This window comes from Prinia subflava (assembly GCF_021018805.1).
Source record: "Prinia subflava isolate CZ2003 ecotype Zambia chromosome W unlocalized genomic scaffold, Cam_Psub_1.2 scaffold_36_NEW, whole genome shotgun sequence".
Lineage (NCBI taxonomy): Eukaryota > Metazoa > Chordata > Aves > Passeriformes > Cisticolidae > Prinia > Prinia subflava.
The window spans coordinates 220723-243600 of record NW_026960611.1 but is presented as its reverse complement, the minus strand read 5'-3'; the positions used below and the strand labels follow the sequence as shown (position 1 = coordinate 243600).

Below are 22878 nucleotides of genomic sequence, written 5' to 3'. Positions count from 1 at the left end.
GACGTGGCAGGATGTTCTCAAAGGGGATGATCTGAGCAATCTTGCTCCCCTTTGGGATCGTCACAGGAGGCTGCAGGGCATAAACCATTACTTTTAACTGTCCAGTGTAATTAGCATTGATGACTCCTGGCACCACCATAATACCCTGTTTGCTCGTGGAGGCGCCTCCTAATATCAAACCTCCAGCTGAGGAAACTGTATTATAGATGGGTTCAGAGACATCAGTCGGGATTAGAGTGACTTCCTTATCTTGCAAGGTGACTTCTTCTGCTGCTGTTATGTCCACACCAACACTTCTCCACGCAGCAGGTCTGGTCTGTCTCAATGAGTCTTTTTTGGGGTCTGGTGGGCTGAGGCATTGATTTGTGTCTTGGCGCGCTGCCTCGGCGCGCTGGCCGTGAAGTTTCCCTGTTTCCTGCAGACCTCTGTGGCATGAATGTCCACATTGCAGTGTTGACACCAAACAGGCTTTTGGCAGGTCCGCCTGAAATGACCCATTTCACCACAGCGGATGCACTGGGACTTTGCCGCTGATTTTTTGTTAGTAAAACGGTTGAAGGGCTTTCCTGTCAATGCAGCTGCGATAACATGTCCCTGTTGCTGCATTGCGTTTTGCATTGCCGCTGTGAAAGCTGCTGTTTGGTTGGACTGTTCTGCTCTCGCTGCTCTCACCAACATTTCGTCCACGCCACAGCCTTGAGGGAGGGAGGCCAGGATGGTTTTCATGCGTGCGTTGGCGTTCTCAAATGCCAGAGAACGAAACAGGTGGTCTCGCACCTCGTCAGGCAGATCTGGGGCATCTCTCAATGCCGTAGAAAGACGATCAATAAATTGAGCAAACGATTCGGTGGCTCCCTGTTTGACGTTGGCATAGGATGGAGGCTTCTTTTTGTCTGGCACCAACAGCAAAGCTCTGTAGGCTAGTGACTGGGAGAGTTGATGGATTTCGATGGGAAAAGTCAGCTGTACATTCGTCGTGGCATAGGCTCCTTGGCCCGTCAGCATGTCCGGCTGAATCCCATAAAATGGATCTCCCACTATTTGATGCCTGTTGGCTTCCTCGGTTGCCAGGCGTCTCCACTCCCTTTCAAAAATGAGAAATTGAGATGGCGTGAGCAGAAGTGCTGCAATGTTAGAACTGTCAGCAGGGCACAAGAGGTCAGCAGTGAAGATGTATTGTATAATACTTTTGGAAGCTTCCGCACGAATTCCATACTGACTAACTGTCTGCTTTGCAGATTGCAGTACTTTCCATTCATGCGGTTGCCATCTGGCAACGTTCTGCTCAATCACCACAGGGCACGCTATAACATTGGCTGCGTCAAAGTCCTTATCGAGAATGGCATGTTTTTTAACTTCGGCCCAGCGGTTCAGAAGCGGATCAGTTTGGTTGGCAGGCAGCGCCATCTGCTGGGCATTGGATGGCAACGCCTGCTGGCTCTGTAATGATGACAGAGGTTGTACGGTACATGGTTTCTGTGGGAATGTTTTGGATAATTCAAATGTCCTTTGTTCCAGTTGACTTTGCCGGTTAGAGAGCTTAGCAAGCTCTGCTATAATTTGCTGCAGCTCCGTTGACCTCTGCGGCTTTTCCGGCGCTTGCGTTGCACAGCTGTTATCCGATTCCAAAACTTCCTCGTCCGAGTCAGATTCTGGCAGAGGACAGTGAGATGCTCGTGGATGGGTGGCGGGTCCCACTGATGCAGGCTGTGGGGGCGCAGGGATCTCAGGTTGAATCGAACTCGCGTTGTCCGATCCGGCCATGGGCGCCGCCATGTTCTCTGTTTTTGTTTTTGTCATGTGGGCAGCTGACGTCAGCTCCCGTTCCGGTGGGGAGGGGTTTGGCTCCGCTCCGCCGGTGGCACCGCCTCCGAGTCCGCCTCCTTGCTGCGTCACTTGTGCCCGCCCTGCGCCGCTGCCGGTCCCGCCTGCCTCCTCTTTCTCCACGCCCCTCGGGTCTGGCGGCTGGCTCGTCTCCTCCCCCACGCCATTCTCGCCGAACCGCGGCAAGGACACTTCCGGCCTCTCGCTCGGTCTCTCAACCGCATGGCTGGCTACGTCTACCACATCACGGAGGGAGGAACAGAGGGGGGCCGCATTCCCTTTCACCGGATGCGTGGAATTAATTCCGAAAAATCTCGCAACTCTGGATACTTTTTTCCGCTCTTCCGCTTGGGAAGGAACGGTCTCCGGTTCAGGAGAGCAAGGGGCCGTTCTCTCCAATGCGGAAATCGCGGCTTGGGCAGCTCTGCGCTCCGCGGCAAAGGTTTGTAGCGTATTTATAATTTTCTTCCACGTGACGCCTAACTCTGAACAGAGTTTTGCGTCCTTTCCCTGTGAAACTACCGAGTCCCACAGTAAATCTCCGATCTCCTTCCATTCTGTCTCGCTGAACAAAAGCGAGGGCTGCTGTAACTTTCCCTTCTTTTTAGCCCATTGGGCCAGCTGATTTATATCAGAATCCCTGATCTTTTCGCCCCGTTTCGAGACAATGGACGCTAATAGCTGCGTGGCAGCTATATAGTCGCGTTCCGTGAGTGAATCCATCCGCGCCGCTGCTCTTACCTTCTTTCCACTGACAGTGGGTGGCACTGTCGCCTTCTAATCAAACCAATCAGCCGACGCTCCCCAGCCTGCCTCGGAATTCCGGACCGTAGATCGCAAGCGACACACACACGTCCAAAATCAAGCGAGGACTTCCAGCATTTAAGCTAATTAATTAACAGCATTGAAGCTAAATAATCCACAGCATTTAAGCTAATTAATACACAGCATCGAAGCTCTATATTTCATTAAAATCCAGGGCTCTGTCTCTAAGTTTCGGGCGCCACTGTTGTCGAACCCTGGAAAGACTGGGGACTAGAGTAACGTGAGACCAAACCAGTATGGTTTCCAGCACGAACTCCGCTTTATTCCGCGAGATGGCCGGTTAAGTACAGAGCAGATAGTTTACAGTAGCAGGTGCATTGTGATAGGCAGTGAGCATACAGAAGTATGTAAGCAATCTAGGATTAAGGTGGCTACGGAGATCTAGTGCCATTACCTCCATGCTGCGAGTGGCCATACCTTAACACATACCTAGTAGGAGATAAGGTTATCTGCTACTACGTACTCGGAACGTTCCGCGGCCTACTAGGCCCAGGCCTGAGGCCTAGTTTGGCCTAGTTTGGAATAGCTCAAATGGTATCTGTGAGCATATCATGCCCACGATACCTGAGAAACTCGGCCACAGAGCTGCTCCAGGTGCCAGAGCTGAGATTACTCTGCAGCCCATGGTGAAGATCATGGTAAAGTAGCTGTGCCCCTGCAGCCCATGGAGTTCCATGGGGATGCAGCGACCCACCTGCAGCCCATGGAGGAGATCCACACCAGAGCAGGTAAATGCCTGAGAGGAGGCTGTGAACCAGTGGGAGGCCCGTGGAGAGAGGAGCCATGCTGGAGTAGCCTGTCCTTGAAGAATTGCACCCCATGGAAGACTGACCCATGCTGCAGCAGTTTGGGGAGGACTGTTGCCTGTGAGATGGACTCATATTGGAGAAGTTTGCAGAGAACCATCTCCCATGGGAGGGACCACACAGTGAAGCAGAGGAAGGACTCCTCTCCCTGAGCAGCAGGAGAAACAACGGGTGATGAACTGACCATAACTCCCATTCCCTGTCTCCCTGTGCTGCTGAGGTAGGAGGTAGAGCTGGGAAGGATGGGGGGTTGGGGGGAAGGTGTTGTTAAGGATTTATTTTACTTCTCATTATCCTGCTCTGATTTTGATGGTGGAGGGTTAAAAAAATAATTTCTGAATAAGTTAACCACGGGGGTTAAGTTGAGGGAGGGGGGAAGGTAGAAGACATACAACTAGAATTTGACGCAGCTCTGCTTGGAACAAACATCAGCTTCTGCAACCATTGTAATAACTGAGTCAAGTGTGACTCCAGCCCAGGAGATAATTGAGAAGCATTGTTTTAACCAAATTAAGTGCAGCTCAGGGTAAAGCATAGGTATGATTTAAGATAGTAACTAAGAAATAGGATAATCAGTATCTAGGGGTGGAGGTTAGTTAACATGTGTATAATTTGAAACTAAAAATCACAAATCGACTCTGTATTCTTGGGCACAAGATTTGGGCACTGTATGCCCCTGTGCCCCCACGTGCTCAAATAAAGAACTGCATATGATCTCCTTGGTGTGGTTATATGTTTTCCTATGCTAACAATTTTGTTAGCAATAAATTCAATTAATATCTCTAATTTGAGCCTGTTTTGCCCGTGATGGTATTTGATGCGTGATCTCTCCCAGTCCTTATCTCAGTCCATGAACTCTTTGTTATATTTTCTTTCCCTTATCCAGCTGCAGAGAGGAGTGATAGAGCAGCTGTGGTGGGTGCCTGGAATCCAGCCAAGGTTAACCCACTACAAAATATTTTTACTTTTTCTACAACAGGATTTAAGACTGTGGTAGATTAAAATAGTGCAGTGAATACTCTCTGCTAAAAGACTGAAATTACTTAGCCAGTCTTCTCCCTCCCTTCTCCCTTTCTCATTTTGTTCATTGCTTGAATAAATGGAAGATACCTCCTACCTCCTCGTTATTTACTCTGCTTTCTCTAAAGCTGACACTACATGCCTAGAAACAATACCATTTGCATCACATAGAAAAATTCTACCAGCCACTTTTAAAGATGTTTTGAACTGGTACCATTTGCCTTTTATGACCTAACCTGTCAAATAGGAGCTCTTTTTTGTTTTTTGGGGTTTTTTTTGGTTTTTTAAATTTTTTCTTTTCAGTATTACATTTATTATTAATATTAACCATTAATTACTTTATTACAGAGCTGCCAACTGTTGCTCCTGGTTAAAAGTCAGAAGCCTTTCATTTCATGCAAGTTTGAAGCCTGTATTTCCCCCTTATCTTAATAAGGTTCTAAAAGCTCAAGCTCAAATAAATAAGTAAACTTTGAGCACTATTTTACTTCAAATCATAGACTATCTCAAGTTGGAAGGGACCCATAAGTATCAGCAAGTCCAACTCCTTGTTCCTTGCAGGACTACTTAAAATTAAACCATGTGACCAAGAGCATCATCCAGATGCTCCTTGAATTCTGGCAGGTTCCGTGCCATGACCACTTCTCTGGGGAGTCCATTCTAGTGATCAACCACTCTCTCAGTGAAGAACTTTTTCCTAATTGTGGGAACTGACAGTGATCAGATTTTAGGCTTCAGGCACTTGCTAAAAAGACAAGTGAGCGACTCTCTCATTCTGGCCTGGGAAAATCCTAAGGAAGAATCCAAACAGTCCTTGGGAGGTGAAAAACAGTTAGCAGGTGGTGTTTTTTTAACTTATTTACTGGCAAAGATGTTTACAAAGAGGTGTAGGCTCTAAATGACCAATCATATTCATTGTACCAAAGTACTGTATAAAAAGTGTTTTGAAGAATAAAGATCGCTCTCCACTTGCTGTGAGCTGGGAGTCATGTCGTTATCATGCCGTCCTTAAAGCAATAGCAACATATGGTGGACCCCCGACTATCCTTTGACACAGTCACAATAATTCATCACAGCCTAGACTGAAGAATTGCCACCTGCTTTCCTCTGAAGAGGTAAGCGACATATCCCCCGCGCCTTCCTGGAGAAGGCTGGTCCCGCTGACCACGAAGAAGAATGACCCTGCCAAATAGAGCGGGTAGGACAGCACCCAGCGAAGCTGGAGTCTGGATTTTACGACAGACCACTGCGACTGCTGAGCTGTGGTACTGCGGGCTGCCAGGCAGAGGTTCCAGGACTGGGGAACCCGCCCTCCAGAGAGGCCAAATTGTGCCTCTTGTGACAGGGCAGTTGGAATTCTCTGCTGCTGACAACTTCTTTTGCTCCCCCCCCACCCTTCCCCCCAGGCTCCTCTGTTTCCATTCGCGGTATGAAAGCAAACATGCACAAGCTGCATTCTCTGCTGGCGGGGACGGGACTTAGAGTGGGCCAATCGAGCTCATCATTGCCTGCAGCGTTTGCTGTTGCTGCCTTCCCACGCCTCCACCCTTCCAGCTTACCTGGACTTCTGGGGATGTGAGACTCTGGCCACCTTTACCGTGCTTCAGTTTTCCTGCAGAGAGCAGGCAGCCGGGGACTCTGATTGCCTTGGCTCCTCCTCCTCCTCTCTCCGCATCGCGGATGGCTGCGCAGGGGTTACTGCTTCATCAGCAGCTGTGAATGGTCTGTACCATGAGTTTAAAAGATGCCAGCCCATTTCAGATACATCTGGTTGGATTCGTGGACCCCGAGTGTGACGTAGCGACTCTTTCTTTCTCTGCATGGCCCAGCACCTGGCCTTTGGCTGTGGGACCAGACATCACAGGAACTAGAGGCAGAATCCAGACATTTGTAAGCCCATAATCTGTCCTGGTCACAAATGCAGAAGGACAGACAGTGGTGCTCCGGCCCTGAGTTGCAGAGGTTCCCCTCAATATCTGGGGGAGGGATCTGTTGGCAGCCTGGGAAACCACAGGTTGCAGACAGCGAGAAGGCTGCTGTCCCGCGAGGGGGGTGGTGGAGACCAGGTGCTCAACTCTTAATCCCCTCAGCATTCTGTGTTTTCCATGTAGGACTGCCTTGTGTCATTCTTAGGTGTGAAAAACGAGGTTCACTTTGTAAAATTTTAAAAGTTTAATAAAAAAATACAAATAGACAATCAGGACACAATAAGAACAAAAGTATTCTTTTACAGGTGCCTGGGTACTGTTATAAATGCCAATACAGTAGTCCAATTAAAATATAATTTTTGGTTTATTAAAAAGGATCAAACTACAGAATTTCAGCAAAACCACCAGCAGCGGAGTTACAATGACGATTGACCCGGGAATCGTCAAGGGTGAACTGGGGCGCAGTATCTGGCCAACTGCCGTCCCCCCTGAGTTCACGAACTGGCCTTGTTCTGGGCTTAGTTTTTATACACTTTATTCTGCCTCTGGCAAAAATTTCCTCAGTCCTTTTGTTTCCAAGCTAGTTATTCGAATTCATAGTCGTCTCTGGCTGAACTGAAAAGAGTTTCCTCCTCTGCTGCAAGGTGTCAATTTCTAGTTTCCCGTGAGTGAATGGACACCAAAGTTTATTAACAGAAAGAGTTCTTCTCCGGAGATTTAGACTAGATGATGGTGCTCTGATGGTGGACGCTCTGATGATGGTGTTCCTGATGGCTGATGATAATGATCTGATGGCTCTGTTGTCCATGGGGGAAGGACTGATAACTTATCTTAATGTCCTTTTCTGATGCCAAAGAGAAGGCCAGTGTTTCCCTTAAATCCTTTGTTCTCCTTTCTAAATGTAAATTCCAGGGTGGTGCCTGCCTCTGTCTCAGCGAATTTTCAAGGCAGACTGAAACTATATTCTCATATAACATATATACAGTGGTTTTCATAATTTTTAACATGTCATAACCCATAAGAATACGAATGAATACCCCATATTTTTCACAGTACCCTCACATGGGATTCACCATGCAGGTACCCCACTTAACAAAAGACTCATCCCTTAAAAATACTAGTGTGTTGAATATTCATACATTACATACATGATTCAAACATTCATTTCAAATCGTAGGTGTTCCTGTTTAATCTCAATCCCCCCCTTCTCCCTTCCATTCATAAATCTGGTCGTCTCATAGCGCCTTTAAGTTGCGGAGCTATGTCATAAATCTTTTCTCAGAGCCTTTTTGGTCGTTGCTGCTATCTCTTATCAAGCTAGGATACTGTGAAAAAAATCTTTGGTTATCTTCTCTGTTTCTCAAGTTAATTACAAAAGCATCTCTACATAACAATTTCTATTGTACTATTATTCTATAACCTAAAAACTACATTTATTATATTACTGAAAGCAGCTATATGAATACAGTATAACTTCCCAACACAACACATGGGATATCCATTTTAATATGTGCGAAAAGCCAATTATATAATATACATTTATAACATTCGTGAAAAGAACGGGGCATATGCCTTTATTAATATTCAGCTCTTTATTAAAGTGATCAGCTCATTATTAAAGTCATCAGCAGGATTGCAGAGTCCGATCGGAGTTTTCCACGCTGCTGCAGCCGTCCGAAGGAGCAGGTGCTGTCCCAGTTCATCATTCCACTGCAAACAGTAGATGCCGAGTCCTTGTTCCCATAGGAACGGCCTAGGAGTTCTCTCTGGTCAACCATCAGGAGGCAGGGTGGATGAGCAGTCTGCTGCAGGGGTGCAGAGTCAGCTCTTTGCCCTCAGGGAAACCTTCAAGAGTTCCCCGTTCTCTGTCGCATCAGCTCAGCTGGCCAATTCCCATTCCATTCAGGCTCCTCAAAGGTCATGGCGAATCTTCAAACTAGGCCAGGGGGTGCATCCACCCCCCGCTCGGCCAGGGCACTATCCAATTCTCTTCTGATGAATCCAGCTTCCTGTCCCGGGGTGCAGTTTCCCCAAGAAAAAACTCCCAGGATCCATGGGGGCAGCCCTATCTGCATATACAAATGCATATGCATTTGTCCTGGTCGCAGCAGAGGTTGTTACAAAAAGCAATAACCGGGCAATTAAGGCTGGAGCCGCTCCTTTTCACTTTTTAATGAGGTAGGAAAGTGTTGCCAGGCAACTCCTCTTCAGGGCAGGCAGCTTCCCTCCCCACTCAAACTTGCTGGGGTGTGGGGGTTAAACAGGAAAAACCCCCTAGGACAAGGACAGCCCAGCCTTTTTTTCTTTTTTTTTTTTTTTTTTTTTTTTTTTTTTTTTTTTTTTTTTTACGGGGAAACTTGTTCATAACATTCGGGCTTGGTTTCTGTGCTTTCTCTTTGTTTTTCCTTCTGCGGGAGTTTGGGGTGGGAGAGATGGAAATGCAGCCCTGAGAGGCTGTGGCGGGCCGATCTCTCTGTCTCTCTCTCCGTGCCCAGCCCCTACATTCTCCCCGCGGCACCTGCGGGATGGTGGTTGGAATCCTTTTTCCGTTTTTCCTCTTGCCATTGGCACCCTGCTCCTGCAGTTGTGCGGGCGCAAGGCAAGAGCGGGGAGACCCATGCCTGACAGGAAGCCCGGCAGCCAACACTGCACGGGCAGGCTCTGCCCTTGCCTTCCCCCCCGCTCCTCGGCGGGCGGGGGCACGGCTGGCCGGAGGCCCTGCCGGCTCCTGCGGCAGCGGCAGCAGCCACGGTCTCTTTATTGCTGCTGCCATAGCAGCAAAGGGCTAGGGCAGCTGACCCAAGACCGAAATGCCGGATCAGCCCCTGCCACTTCTGGGCTCTGTATTGGGCTGCAGGGAAGCGGCAGCCAGAGCTTTTTCTCCGTGCCCAATTCTTTCCCTCTTCCCCTGCGGAGCCAAGGGTGGAGGTTTCCCCCCCGCTCTGATGGCACTGGGGGGAGATGTGGCTGGGGTGTCTCTCCTTTCCTCTCTTGGTGATATCCCCCCCTTGTCCCCCCACTCTGTGCTGCAGGACAAGCAGCTTTGCCGCTCCCCCCACCCCCCAACCCTGCACGGCGCGGCAGGAGCCGTCGATGTGGTGCCGCTGCCCCAGCGCAAAGGGGGACTGGGTGCAGCTTTCTGCCAAGGGGACAGGCTCCTTGCCTCCTTCTCCCCCCCTCAAAAACCATGAATGGGGGCCACCAGCTCTCTGCCAGAGAGACTGACAGTGGAAGGTTAAAAAAATTGTATAAGTTAACCGTGGGTAGTTGAGGGGGGGAAGGTAGAAGAAGCACAATCTGAATTTGAAGTAGCCTGGCTTTGGAACAAATGTCAGCTTCTGCAACTAGCTTTATACTATTGTTTTAAGTATGACTCCAGCCCAGGAGATAATTGAGAAGCATTGTTTTAACCAAATCAAGTAGAACCCAGGGTAAAGCGTAGGTATGATTTAAGATAGTAACTAAGAAATAGGATAACCAGTATCTAGGGGTGGAGGTTAGTTAACATGTGTATAATTTGAAACTATAAAAATCACAGATCGACTCTGTATTCTTGGGCACAAGATTTGGGCACTGTATGCCCCTGTGTCCAGCGTGCTCAAATAAAGAACCGCATATGATCGCCTTGGTGTGGTTATATGTTTTCCTACGCTAACATTTTTGGCGACCTTGTGGGCACAGCCAGGACCCCGCTCCAGCCGGCACCGGGTGATTTCTTGGGGAGCCCATCGGCTCCATGTCCCTTGCCGCTCACAACGACCCCTGGTGAGAGGTAAGATTCTTTATTCTCTGGTCTGGGGGCCTGCCATTAAGAGGCAGTAAAAGCGACGCTTGGTTGGGCAAAAGGAATTCCTGGTGGTATTGCCTAGGCAGCCGTCCGTCAGACATCACGAAAGCCTTGCAGGTTCAGCATCTGTGGTTTTTATGTATCTGTAATATGGAGAAACTAAAAGGGTTAAAAGAGGGTTTGGGCAACAATAATGCCTCTATACCAAGTTCTTCTCCTTTGGGTTGTTTGTTGGCACATTGGAAAGAGGGGAATTTTGGTCAGGAATTACGAAAAGATAAATTGATTGAGTATTGTAATGTGAGCTGGCCAAAATATGCTCTTCCTGAAAACCAGAGGTGGCCACAGAACAGGTCTTTATATGTAAAGGTTATTATGCGACTTAGATCGCTTTGTACACAAGATGGAATGGTGGAACAAATCCCATACCTTGATTTATTTCTATGCTTGCTCAAGAAACCAGTTTGGTGGGTTGGCAGCAAAATGGAAGCAGTGAAGCTTGGAAATAATAAGTGTCTGGCTTGCGTCCAAAGTAAGCATTGTATGCAGCATGCAGTTTTAAGTGAAGCTTTAGAGGGAGAAAGAGATTAACTGGACTCGGATTTATTAGTAGTCCCCATGGCCCCCGCATCCACCACAGCCCCCTCGACACCGAGTTCTACCCCGCTCACCCTGACCCCACCTGATTCTTTTATACCCCCCTCGCTCACACCAACACAATATGTTTCCCCCCCCACCTTTGTCTGCTAAAGGTAATTATCTTGGTTTGCCTGTGCCTGCTCCTCCTCCGCCTGCTCCGGTGCCTGCCCCTGCTGTGCCTGCTCAGAGAACCCCCCCTTCTCCACATATACTTGATGAAAGCTATCCTGCCCCCCCGCCGACACCTGCTGAAAGATTTATTCCTCCTCCAACACCAGTTCACAGGTATCCTCCGCTCCCAACTACACCTCCTTTGCCAGCTCCTGTCCCCTCTGCCCCCTGTACCCTCCCCTGCCAGATTCGCCTGTCCAGGATGTGATTGTGAGGCGGAAGCAAAGGGGGGGTGCAGAGAAGACAGATAGAATGGAAAGTAGTGACAGTGAAGCGGATGAGCTAGATGCCCCAGTAGCTCACCGAACACAAAGAAAACTGAGCCCGGCATGGCCTAAGGCAAGAAAGGGTATATTAAAATCAGGCAAACAAAAGAGAACAATTATTGCACCACTAAGGCAAGGGGTGGGAACTAATGGACCTGTCTTTGTAAAGGTACCCTTTTCACCTGCTGATTTAGTTATATGGAAACAATCAGCTGGAACATATAGAGAAAACCCGGATAAGGTAGCTCGCGTGGTTAAGATGATAATGAAAACTCAGAACCCTGATTGGGAAGATATTCATGTGATATTGGACACTGATGGATGAGACAGAAAGGGACATGGTACTTCAGGCAGTGAGAGAAAGAGCTAGAGAAGACATACGAAAGGGTTTGGTGACAGGGACACTGGATTACAACTTTCCCACTGCAGACCCAGAGTGGGATGCTGACAACCCATCTGGAGTAGATATGCTAAAGCTAGAGATATCAGGAGTGGATTTCAATCGGTGTTCAAACGGCAATACCTAAGAGTATGAACTGGTCTAAGTTGTATGAAATTCGACAAGAAAAGAAAGAACCTCCCACTGCCTTTCTAGAAAGACTCAAGGAAGCAGCTAGAAGATACACTGATATTCAGGTAGACAGTGAGCAAGGAAGAATTCAGCTTGCCTTTATTTTTCTGGGTCAAGCACAGGAAGATATTAGAAAAAGCTACAGAAACTGGAAGGTGAAGAGTTAAGAAACTTAGATAAACTCCTAGAGGTTGCCTGGAAAATTTACAATAACAGGGACAGACAAGTTGCCAAGAAACAGGGGCAAAGCCTTTTGGCAGTTTCACAGAGACAGAGGCGAGGACGTGGTAGAGGAGGTAGTGGCGGTAAAAAAGGTGGCTTTGGCAGAGGTTCTGGTCGTGGAAGTCTAGGTGTAAACCAGTGTGTGTATTGTCGAATGGAAGGACACTGGAAAAGAGAGCGTCCGAGTCGGTTTAGCCAGAATGGTCAGCCTCAGTTACACAGCATGTTTAATCAGAGTGGTGAGCCTCAGTTGGATGGTGTAGCCAGGGTCATGGTCTTACATGAGAGGGAGCCAGGATCAAGAGAGCCCATGGTGACTTTGCATTTAGAAGGAAAAGACGTAGATTTTCTCATTGACACAGGGGCAACACATTCTGTATTAAATTACCTTGAGGGGCAAGTCGGGAACAAGTCAGCAGCAGTCATTGAAGCCACAGGGAAGGAGGAGATATGGCCATTCCTGCAACCCCTAGAACTGAGCTTTGAAGATAAGAACCTGACCCATGAATTCTTATACATGCCAGATTGCCCAACTCCGCTCTTAGGGCGCGATCTACTGGCAGCACTGGAGGCAGTAATTACTTTTGAGAATGGTGAACTCATAATGAAAATTCCGGAGTCTAAGACAGGAAAGATTTTGATGATAAAAGAAAAACCAATTTCTAATATTCCTAAAGAAGTAGAGGATGTAGTAATTCCCTCTGTCTGGGAAACAGATGTACCTGGAAAATCTAAGTTAGCACAACCGGTACATGTAGAGTTAAAAGAAGGAGCAAAGGCTGTACGAATCAAACAATACCCTATAAAACCAGAAGCACGACAGGGAATAGCAAAGACCATTGATAAATTCTTAAAATATCGAATTCTAGAGGAATGTAAATCAGAATACAACACCCCAATATTCCCAGTAAAGAAACCAAATGGTGAGTATAGACTTGTACAGGATTTAAGAGGCATAAATGAAATAACCAAAGACATTCATCCAGTGGTTGCCAATCCCTATACATTGTTAGCATCCATAAAAGAGATATATAAATGGTTTACTGTAATTGACTTAAAAGATGCCTTCTTCTGCATACCCCTTGACCAAGAAAGTAGGAAACTATTTGCCTTTGAGTGGGAACATCCAGAAATGGAGAAAAACCCAGCTCACCTGGACCCGACTTACGATGGGGTACAAAAACTCACCCACTTTATTTAAGAGTCAACTAGCAAAGGAACTAGAAATCTGGACCAAAGAAGGGCAAGTACCGAGAGACCAATATCTATTACTCCAGTATGTAGATGACATTTTGATTGCAACAGAGGAAGAAATGACCTGCATAAAGGTAACCATTGAGATTTTAAATTCATTAGGAATAAGAGAGTGTAAGGTGTCCAGAGAAAAGGCACAGATTGCCCAACAGACTGTGATTTACCTGGGATGTGAAATCTCACAAGGGCAGAGAAAACTGGGTACTAATTGTATTCAAGCTATCTGTGCTATTCCAGAGCCCCAGAATCTACACGAGCTGCAGATCTTCCTTGGAATGACTGGGTGGTGTCGCCTGTGGATCATAGACTATGGACTGATTGCAAAACCCTTGTACGAGGCTCAGAAGATGCAGCCGTTCACCTGGGGCAAACCACAGAAAGAGGCCTTCCAGAAGATAAAGTAAGCATTGACAACTGCTCCTGCTTTGGGGGTTACCTGATCTGTCTAAAGACTTTCAGCTGTACGTGCGTGAAAGGCAGTGACTGGCACTGGGAGTCCTGACCCAATGTTTGGGGAACTGGAAAAGGCCAGTGGGTTACTTTTCCAAACAACTCGACAACGTAAGTGCCAGATGGCCTTCATGTTTGCGTCCAGTGGCAGCTACCGTGCTGCTGATACAGGAAGCCAGGAAGCTCACGATGGGAAGACACATAGATGTCTATGTGCCACACATGGTAACTACAGTCCTGGAACAAAAGGGGGGCCATTGGCTCTCTCCAAGCCAGATGATGAAATTTCAGGTAACCCTGACTGAGCAGGATGACGTTGCACTAAAAACAACTAACCTCTTGAATCCAGCTCTATTTCTAGGTGCCACAGCTGAGAAAGGTCCATTAGAGCATGACTGTCTAGAAGTAATTGAGCACACCTATTCAGCAAAAACAGATCTAAAAGATGTCCCCCAAGAGCAACCAGGGTAGCAACTCTTTACAGATGGAAGCAGCTTCATGGAAAACAGAACCAGATATGCAGGATATGCAGTAACTACAATTGATGTAGTAATAGAGGTAAAATCACTACCACCTAATACATCTGCGCAAAAGGGCAGAACTAATCGCATTAACCAGAGCACTAGAGCTGAGTGAGAAGACAGTAAATATATGGGCTGACTCCAAATATGCCTTCGGAGTAGTGCATGTACACGGAGCTTTATGGAAAGAAAGAAGACTGCTGTCCTCCCAAGGTACAAATATTAAACATCAAGATGCTGTCCTACAACTGATAGATGCAGTACAAAAACCTGAACAAGTAGCAATCATGCACTGCAAAGCACATCAATCAAGCAACTCCAAAATTTGTGAAGGAAATCGAAGAGCAGATTGGGCAGCCCGTCAGGTAGCGCGAGAGGTGCAGAAAACAATGGCATTGATACCATCAAGACTTAATATCTCTCAATTTAATTTGCCTCCTAAGCCAAAATATACAATAGAAGACGACAGACTAGCACAACTGCTGAAAGCACAGAAGAATGCAGAAGGGTGGTATGTAACCGCACAAGGGCAAATAGTGGTACCTCCTTTGGTAATGAGAATAATTTTACAAGTAAAACATAATGAGTGTCACTAGGGTGCAGAAGCATTGGTAAAGTGGTTGAGACCATACCTAATCTCAGTACGGATGCAAACAATGGCCAAGTCAGTAATGTCTAAATGTGAAATCTGTCTGAAAAACAACCCGGTAGCTAGACGACAGGCACAGTTAGGCAGAATTCGGATAGGAATAGAACCAGGAGACTATTGGCAAGTGGATTTTGCAGAATTGCCAAGAACTTGGGGATACAAATACCTGTTAGTAGGGGTTGACATGTTTTCTGGATGGCCAGAAGCCCTTCCCTGTCGCACAAACCAAGCAAAGGAAACAGTTAAGTGGTTATTACAGGAGATCATTCCCAGGTTTGGGGTGCCCCTAGGGATATCATCAGACAGAGGCCCACACTTCATAGCCACCATAGTAAAAGGAGTAAGCAAGTTATTAAGAATATCTTGGGACCTCCACACACCATAGAGACCCCAGTCAAGTGAGCAAGTAGAGAGAATGAACCAGACACTGAAGAGGCAGATCAGTAAAATATGCCAAGAAGCCAAACTGCAGTGGCCTCAGGCTTTACCAATAGCATCTCTGAGAATTCGGATAAAGCCTAAGAGTAGGATGTCAGTTAGTCCTTATGAAATATTGTACAGGAAACCATATGAATCTCCTAACCCCAATCCAAATGTTCATGTCACAGGGAAACAAGATGTGTATAATTATGTTCTGTCCCTTAGGAAAACTCTAGCTCAGCTTCGAAGTGTTCTCATGTAGAATAGACCACTGGCCCTGGAGAATCCAGTCCACAATATCAAACCAGGAGATGAAGTATACATCAAAACCTGAAACGAAGAACCAGTAAAAGAAAAGTGGACTGGTCCCCATCAGGTACTGCTAACTATCACCGCGGGGCCTGACGGTAAGAGAGGGACTCCAGAGACATTTTCTGAGTTGCGGACAGGTCAGGGACGGAAGCAGGAAGCCCTGAAGTTTATTTACAAAGTCACTTAGATACATTTCCTATAATGTCCATCGATTGGGAGATGGAATCCCCACCTTCCAATCCACACTGGTCAAGCTAACTGTCAGTCACCTTTCTCCTCCCAACTAGAAATATGTAAACAATGAAAGACAGCAAAACATGGCCAGTGTTTACATTAACAAGCGGGAGAGAAGCTGCACATTTCTCTTTCAATATAAGCTCTTGACACACAGGAAAAAACCTCATGGCAACAGCTAACCACCTTTACAGCAGTCAAAGTGGCTAGAGTAGAAACCTGGATACACTACACATGCGTGAAGAAGGTCCCTTGTTAAAGGCGGAGCCCCGGTAGATCGGGGGCTAGAATAACGTGCGTCCACACCAATATGGTTCTAAGCACGTAATCCGATTTATTCTGTGAGATGGTGGGTTAAATACAGACAGAATAGTTTACAAGAACAGGTGCATTCTGATAGGCAGTGAGAATACAGAAATATGTAAGCTATTGCAGTTTAAGGTAGCCACCGTGTCTTCCCAGTAACTGTTCTATGCTAGTAACACTACTACCTTCACACATTCCTAGTAGCAGATAAGTTTATCTGCTACTACGTATGCTGAACGTACTGAGGCCTGTTAGACCAGGCCTGAGGCCTGGTCTGAGGCCTGGGTTGAGGCCCAGGTGTGGATAGCTCTACCTTATGATATAAGCTATCCTCCTACACATCCCCCCTTTTTTCTTTAGAGCTATCCAAACTGGGTCTGTGACACGGTTGGCTGCTTCTATATATACTGTTATGAGCAAAGCACTATTTGAGTTACCCAAGAAAAACCTAAAGATCTTAGCTGCTAAAAGCAAAAAGATGAGAGCACACTATATTCAGTCCTTGCTCTTCATTCATACGCAGGTTCTAGATTAAAGTTTCAAATCATCTGCTGTCTCCTCTTCTTCTGCACTGCCTGATGATGTTTCACAGCTGAAGACTTCTCTGTTGTCACTGGGCAGCCAGGGTTACTTCTGTCAACGCAGCTGCAATGCTGCGTCTGTGTTGCTGTCTTCTCATCTGGTTCAGCTTTCGTTAGTATCTCATTGAGTCTACAGCTTGCAGAAAAGAAACTAAAACAGACCTGGTATGCGAATTGGCATTCTCAGAGACAAGGAAATAGAAAAGGAATTTTGCTTACTAATGAAAGTGATAAGCGATTATCAAACTATTTCTGCTATCACCCTAGAGACTGCACACTGCTGAAACGCTTTTCTTTAGTGAACCTTGACATCTTTCCCCGGGTAAAGATGACAATCTTCACTCCAAGCTGATTCAGCTGTCATTCTGATCGGATCAAATTGTCAAGTTAAGATAACTTGCATATTATTTTTTGGAGCAGAAACCTCTGGGCTTCGTTAACAAACACCATCCGTCCAAGTTAGAGTTAGAGTTTGGCCAGAACTCAAACCTTAAATTGGAGTGATGTTTTTAGCATATCTTTTAAAGACAATTTCTAACAACAATAAACATAAAATGCCTAAAATACAACAAACTGTCATAATATCATTACATAAAAGAGACATTTAAAAGTTAAGATAAAAAATTGTTCCGATCACTCGGGAACTCGTTTTTTCTGGAACTCTTCTTGAAGACAGTTGAGTACCAATTGGAGCAATCACAGGATCAACACTTGATGGAAAAATCATCAATGATGCTTCAGGTATCTCTCTCTAAGACCTTCTGAAAAACACTTAAAGATTTAACAAACTGAAATGCAATGTCTCGACTCACACAAGAGGTACCAAAACAAGCCCAAAATCTCATTTCAAGCGAAATGCGTAACACAGTTAAACGAATCAAATGAAGCTTCAAAAGGACATGCTAAAACATTGCATAAAACATACAAGATTGATTACAAAAGCGACAAACTATATGCTTAACATGACACTTAAGAAAAAATTCTGACTTGCACTTAATAATACAACCATATCTGTTAACAACATTTATGAAATACTTAAATGGCTAAAAAGATAAATAGAATTATTTAAAATGACAAGTACTTGTTAGAAAACCCTATAGACAAATAACACAACATAAAAACTTGAACATCAACTTACAAATGCTACTAATTTATATACTTAACATGTCATCGAATTATATTTTAAAACTCTTATCTTTTAAAACTCTCATACACTAGGACAACTCACAACTAACAATACAATTAAGGATCTAACAATTTGCATCATTTTAAATCTTCTTTATCAATGTTCTGTTATTATCATTTCAGTTAAACCTGTTTCTTCCTTCTTTCTCGCTTTTTTTTTTTTTTGTTCTAAGCTAAACTTTACAAGTTAAACAACTATACCTTTTACAAATTATAAAACACTCTTTAAATCAACTAACTCTTAAATCTAACATAAGTAAGTCTCAACAAAAATCTACAACCCTCATTAACTTTATAAACTCTATATGTGTGGTAACTCACTAAAAATTCATTATTAATTAAACTCCTTAACATTTAAATATAGACTTAAACTTATCAGGGCCCAAATCTTAAAAACAAACCTTAAAACTATATGTTTGACAATAATTACCTTAAACTCAAATTAAATCACACATAAATCAATTTTAACAACATCAAAATGTAGAAACAACTCATCCTTACACAGAGTTAATAACTCTAGCTAAGAACTCATTTCTATTTCATTTTTTGCTTTATCTTTTTCATGATAGGATATATCTTTCTTTTTCACGTTGCATTTCTCACACAGTGATGGATTCTTTCACAATAGAGGGACAGATGACTATTTTTCCTTCTTTTTCTGGTGTTTTCTTGCAATGTCCACTTGTTGCATGTTTTGACCATCTTTGTTTAACAATCTTGAAAGCTTCCTGGGTAATAGCACGACATAGGGTCGAGTTACGATGCTTGCTTATCTTCAAAGACGATACTGACAGCCTCTGCACTCAGCGAAGGGGGGGCCTGTAAGGGCTTGTGTCAGCTCCTTTTCCTCCTTCGGCCCCGCCTGCCTTCTCATCTTTCGCACTGCCTCCCGGGTCTGGCAGCTGAGCCACTTCTTGGTTGTTTTCATTCTGCTTTGGGGGTGGAGGGAGCATTTTCTGCCCTCTCCCTGCACAGCCGGCCAGAGACGAACAAAGGGAGGGGCAAAGCGGAGCTGCATTCTCACTCTCGGAATGCGTGGAATGCATGGAATCTCCACTGAAGCGTCTGGCTACCTTAGATTTTTCCTGTTGTTCCTTTATCTTGGGGAGGGAAGCAGAGGGACAGGGAATCTGTTTTTCTCCGGCTAAAATTACGGTTTTGCTCTTTACTGCGAATGTTTGCAAGGCATTTATTGCTTTTTCCCAAATTACGCTTAACTCTGAACGTATCTTTGCTCTTTTTCCCGGTAAAACTACAACGTCCCATAGCAATCTGCCTTTCTCTTTCCATCCTGCTTCTCTGCAAAGAAATGATGGCCGCTTTCGCTTTCCTTCTTCCCGAACCCATAGGGTTACCCGATTTTTATCAGAGTCTTTGATATTTTCGCCTCTTTTCGAGACAATGGAAGCTAAAAGCTGCATGGCAGCCAAAAGGTACCGGTCCATAATTGAATCTTTCTGCGTCTGCCGCTCTTACCTTCTCTCTGCTGACAGTAGGTGGCACTGTCGCCTTTCTAACCAATCCAATCGACAGACGCCCCCCGATCTGCCCCGGGTATCCAGGACTGTGTTCCGTAAGCGACACACACACATCCTAAATCAAGCGAGGTCTTCAACATTTAAGTCTTGCTTACAGCATCTAAGCTCAGCGACGGCTAATACGTCTCACAGCATTGAAGCCCGGTGGACAGTAAATAAATTCCGCTTACAGCATCGAACAGACAGCGTCTAAGCCGTATTGACCAGGCTCCGTCCCTAGTTCAGGCGCCAGATAAAGGCGGAGCCCCGGTAGATCGGGGGCTAGAATAACATGCGTCCGCACCAATATGGTTCTAAGCACGTAATCCGATTTATTCTGTGAGATGGTGGGTTAAATACAGACAGAATAGTTTACAAGAACAGGTGCATTCTGATAGGCAGTGAGAATACAGAAATATGTAAGCTATGGCAGTTTAAGGTAGCCACCGTGTCTTCCCAGTAACTGTTCTATGCTAGTAACACTACTACCTTCACACATTCCTAGTAGCAGATAAGTTTATCTGCTACTACGTATGCTGAACGTACTGAGGCCTGTTAGACCAGGCCTGAGGCCTGGTCTGAGGCCTGGGTTGAGGCCCAGGTGTGGATAGCTCTACCTTATGATATAAGCTATCCTCCTACACCTTGTGGAGTCCAGTCGTGGGCTGTAGAAACTATAGGACCGACAAAGCTGAGGCTAAAACATCTGTAACTGCTCAAATGGTATTGGTAACTGTGCTCATGCTCTTCTTGTGGGTAATGTTACTTTCATGGATACTAATGTCACCAATAGGGATTGCTGTTACTTTGGGATATGGAATACAGAAGGGTCAACTAACCACTCTTCATTCTAGAATGAAGAGAGAGGTACAAGCAAAGACACAAGTAATAGAAACTTCTAATGAAATTCGAGCTGAGAATGTAATGATTGAATTAGTCAGAGACTTTGCCAAAATGCACAATACCAGCAGAATAACGGCCTGCCTGCCAATACCAAAGGCAGCAAGGAATCCAGTAAGCTGGGGAATAAAAACGTCAAAATTACCTGAAATAGGAAGGAACAAAACAATCAAATGTAAACACGTACCAGAGTCAAGGATGGTGGTCAGAGAGTACTGGAAGATAACAGAGAGTTCCTATATGCAACCTATGAGAAAATCAGACTGCACGCTTAGTAATGGCAAATTAGGACAAATCATAGAGTGGTGGGTTAAGGACCAAGACCTCCCAAAATGGCAGTGTTGGTTTCTACACTATCAAAAGATCAGGGACAACGCTACAGAGAGCGTTGTGGTATGGAAATGTGAAGAAAAGGATTGGAAAGGACTGGAACCCTGGGACAGTGCATGGTCTATGAGTATCCTCCAGAAATTCCAATATATGACAAGCACACCCTGGTGCATTAAATGGAAAGGCTCTGAAAATGAGACAGATCCCACAGTGACAAGTACTGGTACTAGCAGTCAGAAAGAGGCAAATAAGGTAAGTTAGTAGGTATGTAATAAAAATTATGATTGCACCTCTGATAATCTGGAAATAAAACAGTGGTCACCATTAGCAGTAGCCTTACGAATCGGTTGTGCCTGCAGGAAAATTAGACACAAACAAGGCAAAATAGATTCCAAGATTATAGTAGGATGTAGCAGGAGTACAATTCGAAGTCCAGGACCGTTTGTATGGGCAATGAGTGATGGCACATGGACAACACACTTGCCTATGGACGGGGAGGTAAGAGAAATCACCCTGGGCCTTCCCACTTTATGTCCAATTTGGAAGAAATTCCCGTTTAACAGGAGCCGTGAGCCCTTGCAAATAAAAGCAAAACGAGATGTCTCAGAGGACAAGAACCCAGACAACACTTGGCAGGAACCCTCTAGTGGAGTAAAGATTGGGTGGGCCCTAGAATCCTTGTTTGGTCCCATTGCAAATTATCAAAATAGAGAAATGCTATATAGACTCACAGGTCAGGTAGATAGATTAGCAAGAATTACACGAGAGGGATTTAAGGAACTCAACATGCAATTACAGGCCACCACCAAAATGACTCTGCAAAATCGTTTGGCTTTAGATATGTTACTTTTGAAAGAACACGGAGTGTGTGGATATTTAAAGGGACAAATTGACCATTGCTGCATCCACATCCCAAATGTAACTGCAGATGTAGAACATGACATCAGCCAGTTAAAACAAATAGAGCATGAGGCACAAAAGGAACAAAAGGATTTAGCTACCAGCTGGTTAGGTAAAATCTTTAAAGGATTAGGATGGAATGTGAGTTCATGGATAAAGTCTATCCTTGAAAATCTGATAATTTTACTAATTATATTTTTAGTTATTTGGTTAGTTTACAGAATCCTGAAGAGAGAGATACAGAAAAAGGCATCTTGGAACAGGACCATAATGAAGGCATTGGCACGGAATCCATATCCAGCGCCTTCGATCCGCAACAACATCCCGGACAAAGCCCATGACAACAGAGGATTTGAAGATGAACATCCTGTATAAACTCTGAAGCCAAATGGACTGTATTAAGTGAAAGCATTTACACTTAGTATATTAGAGTGAAAATACTTTCAAAGGGGGGAATGATAGTGGAGGGTTAAAAAATTGTATAAGTTAACCGTGGGTAGTTGAGGGGGGGAAAGGTAGAAGACGCACAATCTGAATTTGACGTAGCCTGGCTTTGGAACAAACGTCAGCTTCTGCAACTAGCTTCATACTATTGTTTTAAGTATGACTCCAGCCCAGGAGATAATTGAGAAGCATTGTTTTAACCAAATCAAGTAGAACCCAGGGTAAAGCGTAGGTATGATTTAAGATAGTAACTAAGAAATAGGATAACCAGTATCTAGGGGTGGAGGTTAGTTAACATGTGTATAATTTGAAACTATAAAAATCACAAATCAACTCTGTATTCTTGGGCACATGATTTGAGCACTGTATGCCCCTGTGTCCCACGCGCTCAAATAAAGAACCGCATATGATCACCTTCGTGTGGTTATATGTTTTCCTATGCTAACAAGACGGCAGCAGGTAAGGGCTGAGGACAGCCAAGGCTGCTTGGTTGTTCCTCCTGCCCCCCCCCCCCCAACGACTTCTCATCTCAAGACAGCTTGTTTATGCTGTTAGAAGATGCTTGTTTAAATCTTAAGGTATAGCTTTTCCTTTAGAGGGAGATGGGTGCCTCATTTGCCCAATTTCCCCCACCCCTTCCTTTCACCTTCTTAGAGCATCTCTAGTTAATAGAGTTGAAGTTTTAAATGCCTATTTGTGAAAAAAAAGAAAAGCAAGCAACTTTTGTTGCATTTTCAGAGATAACACAAGAATTAGTAGTAATTCCATATTATAGCTATTGTTTATAAGATTTTTTATCTCACCTTTCTAAGATAC

The 22878-nt window shown here is 45.1% G+C and overlaps 1 long non-coding RNA gene across 2 annotated transcripts; it reads left to right on the top strand.

The window, feature by feature from the left end:
* The first annotated feature begins 5055 nt into the window (after positions 1–5055).
* Positions 5056–22553, top strand: LOC134565148 (uncharacterized). Of its 2 annotated transcripts, none has more exons than XR_010083791.1 (4): positions 5056–10175; positions 10943–11114; positions 15579–15729; positions 21821–22553. It is a non-coding gene; the product is annotated as an uncharacterized LOC134565148 (long non-coding RNA). The 2 variants fall into 2 exon arrangements; XR_010083790.1 differs by having other exon boundaries at positions 15579–15760.
* The last annotated feature ends 325 nt before the right edge of the window (positions 22554–22878 follow it).